General features: G+C 39.1%; 1 protein-coding gene across 1 annotated transcript in view; it reads right to left on the minus strand.

The window, feature by feature from the left end:
- LOC106877869 (migration and invasion enhancer 1-like) overlaps positions 1-817 on the minus strand; it is an 11,160-nt gene extending 10,343 nt beyond the window's left edge. Inside the window, exon 1 of the mRNA XM_089365905.1 lies at positions 632-817. The gene's annotated coding sequence lies outside the window, so the exon portion shown is untranslated. The remainder of the gene's footprint in view (positions 1-631) is intronic.
- Positions 818-7,821: the final 7,004 nt, after the last annotated feature.

Consider the following 7,821-nt stretch of genomic DNA (forward strand, 5'->3'; position numbering starts at 1 on the left):
AAGGAATATTTTCATTGCATTTCAGAAGCATATTACAGGTGCAATACCGGTCCATGCAGTTCTGTTCTGACAGTCTGTGAGGCACTCAAACATCATAGCGAGAAACATACCCAGTTTTCGCTAAATGTCCGTGAACTCGTGATTGTAGTCTACTCGGTCAGGACTGATTTGGACCAAACAATATAGTTATATGAATAGCTTACCACGTTATTAAATGATTCATAGCACACACATATGATATTAAAGTTAACTAAAGAGATGTTTAAAATAAACTAATGTTCTATACAAGAATTATCAAATATATGTATATGATAGGTACCAACACACGAAGCTCTTGGGCCTTGAGTCACTCTGTTACTTATGCTAAATATTAACACACACACACACAAGTATATATGTGTATGTTTATATACACATGTATACCTCTGTAGTTACAGAGGTATACATGTATATGCATGCATACATACAGACATACATATATATATATATATAATATATATGTATATATATATTATATATATATATATATATATATGTATACATACAGATGTGTTTGTGCATATATGTATACATGTATGTCTATGTATGTATGTATGTATGTATGTATGTATGTATGTATGTATGTACTTACCAGTATTCAATGACCACATAAAGTTCTTCAGGATTTTTATTTTCCACATTAGTGTTTGGGGCAAAATCCTCATTTGTTGACATTTTTGCGAAAGAATAAAGCAAACAACACATCGGCTGTCTTTAGCAAAAACTGTAACGTTGAAATATATCAACGTGCAAAACTTGACTAGCGCCGGGCGTCTCTTAATATAAAACAAAAAGAAATTATCTTGTACATCAAAAACTGAACTTGGTGATATTGCTGTAATCAAAGATCGCCCTTTGAATTTAAGTGCATATATCTGCGAGACTAATAATGGTTTTCTAATTCTGGCTCGAGGCCAGTAAATTTAAGGGTAGGGAGCAAGTTAATTACATCGATCTCAGTACGTGACTGGTACTTTATTTTACCAACCTCAAAAGGATGTGTAGTCCCAAAACAACTAGGAATCGAAGCAATCAAAATATCATACATGTGACTATCTAAAGTCAGAAGTATCGAGCTCAGGACGTAAAGAACCATGAGAAATGCCGGTAAGCATTTTGTTCGACACGCTAACGATTCTGCCAACTCGCCATTTTATCTAGGAGACTAATTAAGTTCTCAATTTATGATTTTATTACCAACAGAGATAATAATTATATATATATTAACATATGTATATGATACATAGGTACTACTAAAGCAGAGTGGTCCCGAACGCGCACCCGCGCTAGCTAGTCGTGAGTGGTCGATCCTACAAAAAGTGCGCGCGCGCGCGCGAGTGCGCGTGTGCAAATGAATACATGTGTTTAGGGTTAGGGTTAGGGTAAGGATCGACCACTCACGACTAGCTAGCGCGGACGCGCGACTGCGCGTTCGGGACCACTCTGCTTTAGTAGTACCTGATACATATATAATACAAAACCACATTTAAATACAAATCCAAAACAGAAAAAAATGCAAACATGAGCGATGAACGAAAAAAAAAAGAAAAGAAAGAGAAAGTGGAATAAAGGAAGAAAAATCAATACCAATCAATTCAACACCAAGTGCCTCAATTGGTCGCACACCACAAGGTTCAACGGAAGCAAGCCTACACACTTGCGACATTATTTTTTGACGAGCTAGATAATTTCTGACGCTATTGTATATTATTAGGACACAAGTTATATGCATACAGAGCTATTTAAAACATGACGAATATGAGCTGATAAATAACTTACATGCCATCTTCTCCCCACAGTTGTTTAATGATTTATAAGATCGTTTCTTATTTCTATTCTCTGCAGTACACTGGTACGTCTTTGGACGCTTCCAGAAGTTAATCAGTCTTTTTTTTATACCTTAGAAGGGATTGCTAATTTCTTGCACAACTCTTCTCTATTTTCTTTTTATTTATTTATTTATCTGGACAGAGAGTGCCACTGTCCCTTGCAAGCCCTCTGAGACTGGTGAAGCTGATGCCTTTAACGTTCCGTTTAAACTGTTTGCAGGTCCATACCTGCAAGAAAGACATGAGCAGGGACAAGATTCCAGAGGGGTGGTGTTCTGGAGAGGAAGGATTGGACATAATGGTTAGAGTAGGGCTGGAAGAAGGATTGTATACAACAAGTGTAATGAGACAAGTGGGTCGGGAGTGATTCAGTAGTGGAAGTATGCGACCATCTTGCACTGAGGAACAGAAGTCATTGTAGTAGCGATAGAATGACAAGGAGACGATGCAGTGGATATGTTGGCCAAAAACTTAAATACAATCCAATCAGAGAAGAAAGAGGACTCTAAGTGACCCCCTGCGACCAGGGCCGGCGTGGAGCCCAATAAGAGAATTGTCAGTGGGGCCCTCTTCTCTACAAAAGCTGAAGATTTATGTTTTATGCTTCGTGTAGTACGCTAGTCTCAGCCAAAAAGTGTTGAGGGCTTGAGGCACCACAATGATATACTAAAAATTCATCATAACATCCTCCGCTCGAGCGTGCACGCGGAGCCCAATTTGAATAAAAACCGGCCCTACCCGCGACCCTTATCACGGCGAAATAATGTTGACAATTCACAGGTAAATAGATAATATCCCCTCGGTTCTGGAGCCTTCGGAGTTATCCAGAAGTGATGGAAAGAGACCTTACCCTCTGTTCCTGGGTTAGAGATAGGTGCCTCATTTGAGATGCCACATTCTGCAACTCCTTTGTTCCGTTCCACATTTTTGATGCTGCAGTAAATGGAAGGGTCACTTCCGTAGCCGAACAGACCCCCCCCCCTGAAGTATCGGGACCTGATAGAGAACCATCTCTTCTAACCTGTGGTGTTTGAGAACTGAGCCACTAACCGTGAAGTTCTTGTCAACATTGGCAGCTCGCCTTACCGAAGTGTCAGGTGATGCCCTTGAAGGCACTTGGCTGTTGCAACGCCTTACCCTCGCCATCGCCCGTGGTAATGCTGCGAGCGTGCTGGCTTGCTTCAGTAGGTTTTGTTGGACCTTGTAGTGTATGGCCAGTTGAAACGCTTGGTGCTGCATTTTTTTCTTAAGACAAATGTATTCAAGAGAAATGATACACCAATGAGTTGGATCTTCAGAATAAGTTTTACTGGATCTTTTCAGTTTGGCTGCCAGATCACCCAGTCAGGAAACAGGATTTGGAAGGTGTTATTTTAGGCGTGATTGCACCTTTTTTCAACATCCTGAAAATAGCACTTGTATTTTTATATGAAACTGTAAACAAATGAATTATGCACGACATATAACCCCTCATAACTTTTTTATTTCTTGAAATTTTCAGAAAAGTTTTGCATATTTGTATTCTACACATGGGACTTCATACGATTATGCAAAATTGTAGTGGTGCGTGATTTAAAGCCTATTTAGCTGTTATTTTTAGCACACCTCACAACCACCTCAGTGACAGTAAAATATGGGTGTGTCTTTCCGCGTTAAGTACGTTATTAAACATACATACACATCTACACATATGTAGTGAAACTAACCTCTATCACCATTATATACAAACACCACTTTCTCTCACTACTATAAATATTAACAAACGCGAGCGTAGTAGAAAGCAACTCATTCCCTGTCATCACCTGACTGATTATTATTTGAAGCGGAACTGCCTCGTACCGTTCCCGCCAGAACGCAAATCGACCAACCACAGCCCCTAATAAGGTCACGTGATAGTGTTTTTCTAATGGTTCTCTGGAGCCTACCTTCAGCTATAAATAGCCTGCTAGATACCCAGCAAATTCGTCGCGCCTCAGATCTCCTTTGAGATCTGGCGTTGACCACACACGCGTAACACAGCAGCAACCAGTTTCCAGCGACGACATCAACACCATCGTACAGCTACCACTGTGTACTTACCACTTACCACTGTGTACTCTAACAAAGAACTGGTATCTTAAATTCTTATACGTGTTACTGACTCTTTTCTATCCGCTGTATCTCACGCATACACATACAGGTATTACTCGCACACACTCTTTTATTTACATGACGGCCTGTCTTTTATTGTGTTTTATTATGTCGCATTCACACACATACAGACATACGATTTAATGCTCCAATAAATACTACTGTTATTCATCTTCATACGGTTGTGTTCCTATCGTCTTCCTTACTGGCATTTACGAATTCTCTATGTTATCGAAGTATAACATATTTATCATTTTATATTTTTGTGTTCGACCGTGTGACACGTTTAATAAAGGAGCCTATTTTTCCATTCGTCACCATTTCTCCTTTTTGGTTCGCACGGTCGTTCTTACACATACATATGCATATGTAAAGATTGACATGCGTGAATGTATGTCTCTGTGTGGCTATCTTAGTATATATATGTGAGTGTATGTCAGGAAAATTTTATACCACAACGATGACGATGACGTCACATTTTGTATATGATTGTATATCTCTCTGTAAGTGTATGTGTCTGTGAGTGTGTGTGTTTCCGCGTTACGGACGTTATTAAACATACACACACATCTACACATACATATACATATGTGACAACTGACATGCCTGAATGTCTGTACGTAAGTTTTAGAAGTGAAAGCCTTGAGAAAAAAAAAAAATAATAAGGTGGCAAGATCCAAGGTATATTTAAAAAAATACACATTTACTGTTCCATTACCAGTTAATAATTATGGCAAAGGTTGCAAGGCATTTATAATTACATATTTACCATTACATTAAGATATTTATCCTATATATATATATATATATATATATATATATATATATATATATATATATATATATATACATAATTCTTTGTCTTTCAGTAATAATTATTGTGGCATTTACTGTTAAATTAGCAGTTCCATACATGTGCTTCTATTTCGTTCATTTGCTTATATTTTGTTAATTTACACTGCATACAAAAATACAGACATACTAAATACATACCACGCGGTAGGGCATTATGCCTTATTTTTTCAAGTAATTCTTTACTGCATATTCTCCGTCCGCCATAATAAATTCCATTAAACCAGAAATTTATTGAGGTTTTTCTATAGCAATTTGTTTTCTTGGTTTCTGTTCTTTTCTTCTTTTACTTGTTTCAGTCATTAGACTGCAGCCATGCTGAGGCACCGCCTTGAAGAATTTTAGTAGAATGAATCGACCCCAATACTTTTTATTTTTTAAGCCTACTTATTCTATCCTTTTTCATCTGCCAAACCGCTAAGTTAAGGGAACATAAACACACCAACACCGATTGTCAGGCAGGGATGAAAGACAAAAGCAGGCACACCGCGCCCTTTCAAAGCCTAGCCAGGCTCATGGGCCCGGTTTCCCTGTTTCTATGGCGTATGTGTCCCCCCACCAGCCGGACGGGACGCCAGTCCATCGCAGCGTTACTCAAGAAACAGGAAGAAAGAGTGAGAGAAAGTTGGGGTGAAAGAGTACAACAGAGGTCGTGCTCCCCCCCTCCCCGCCGGAGCCTCGTGGAGCTTTAGGTGTTTTCGCTCAATAAACACACACAACGCCCGGTCTGGTAATCGAAACCGCGATCCTCCGACTGCGAGTCCGCTCCCCTAACCACTGGGCCATTGCGCCTCCACACACACGCACACACACACGCACACGCACGCACACACACGCACGCGCACGCACGCACACACACACACACACACACACACACACACACACACACACACACACACACACATCTCTCTCTCTCTCTCTCTCTCTCTCTATATATATATATATATATATATATACGACGGACTGCTTTCAGTTTCTGTCTACCAAATCCAATCACAAGGTTTTGGTCGGCCCGAGGCTATAGTAGAAGACATTTGCCTAAGGTGCCACGCAATAGGACTGAACCCAGAACCATATGGTTGGGAAGCAAGCTTCTTACTACACAGCCACTCCTACGTTTATAGCAAAACCGAGTGGGGACAAAACCCGTAACCACGGGTTTTGGAAGCAAACTTCTTACCATACAACTACTCCTGTAACTACTTTTCAGGTTATTTAATCAATAGGTCAGATGGTCTTTTGGGCGGAATTCTGGTTTAAGCAGCCCTTAACATTTTTTAAATTTTTGGAATTTTCTGAAGATGTTTGCAAATTTGTGTTCTACACACGGGAGTTCACCCGATTATGAAAAAAAAAAAAAAAAAAAAAAAAACCCAGAAAGAAAACTGTGTGTATGTGATTTAAGGGCGATTTAGCTGCTGTTTTAATACTTCCCACGACCACCTGATACCGTTCTCGTTTCTTTGCTACTCTGACATGTATTAATATTTTTCAATATTTTTCTCTCCATAAACACATTTAATGGAATTATGACGCACCTAAAGATAGTCCGCTGACGGAGTTTAAGTAAAATATTCGAACTATCTGTATTTTAAACTGATTTTTAAAAAAATGGAAAATTTTAGAATTTATAGAAATGTTTTTTTCATAATCGTATGAATTCCCGTGTGGAGAATACAAATTCGCAAAAACTTTCTGAAAATTTCCAAAATTAAAAAAACTTATGTGGGGTTATATGGGGTGCTTAAACGAGAATTCCGCCGTCTTTTGTTGCTTTGATGTGCAGTCTGAACACTTAGAGAAGATGTTAAGCCCCCACCTCCACCATCTTTTATCAAACTAAAAGATGGTGAGGGTGGGGGCTTAAAGCAGCTGCTTGACCTGCTAGAAAGAACATAACAAACATTCTCTTTAACCTTATTGTTTTAAACTATAAGGATGGGCTATGGTCAACACAACATAGCAGCGCATACAAACACCCACCAACGCATAGCAACATATGATAAGGTGCAGCAAGCGTACTACTTAAATTTGTTGATCAAATCCATCATTTTCTCGTTAATATGACAAATAATTTCATTCTATTGATATTTATGCTGTGGAGTAAACCTAGTTATTTTATCGACATGCAATTCAATATTCATAAATATCAGCTTTGATAATTTTCCTATGGGAGTGAGATGGTTAGACGTTATTGCTTGAACACAGACGATTTGGCGCGGCTCTCTGGACATGCAGCCTGTTTTGGCTGTTGTAAATTTTGGCACTGGAGGGAAACGCATTCACGCACGCACGCAGACACACACACAGACGCACATACAGAAATACATACATATAAAGATAGGTAGACAGATAGATAGACAGATAGTTATATATATGTATGTAATTATTTATGACATCTCTCCATCTACTCATAAACTTTTTAACCCCATTAGTGAAAAACTTTTGGTTTCGGAAAGAAGTCTGAAAAGTCAGTTTCGATTTCCCGAAAGAGCAGTTTCGAGAGTCAATCGATCTAAATGATTCTTTCTGTAAACTACGGAACAAATGGTAATCTGAAGGAGCAAGGTCTGGAGAATAAGGTAGATGAGCAATTTTCTCCCAGCCAGCTTCTTCGATCTTGTAACATGATCTTTGCAGTGTTGGGGGTCTTGCATTGTCCCAATGAAACATTACTCCCTTTCGATTCACTAAAGCAGTCCTTTTTCCTTCAATGCAGTGTTCAAACCCTCTAATTGCTGACAGTAAATTTGAGTATTGATCGTTACATTAGTTGGTAGCAACTCAAAGTGGATGACTCCTTTGCAATCTCAGCAAACAGAGAGAAGTACCTTCTTCGCATGGAGTTCCCTTTTCGGTTGTGGTTGTGCCTTTTCCCCTTCACCAAGCCAATGACTGACGCTTAGTGTTATGTTTCCCTCGGACTGACTCGCAGAGATAACATAACGAGTTATACAATTTAATTATTACA

Source organism: Octopus bimaculoides, chromosome 18 (genome assembly GCF_046866305.1).
Source record: "Octopus bimaculoides isolate indiv1 chromosome 18, ASM4686630v1, whole genome shotgun sequence".
NCBI lineage: Eukaryota > Metazoa > Mollusca > Cephalopoda > Octopoda > Octopodidae > Octopus > Octopus bimaculoides.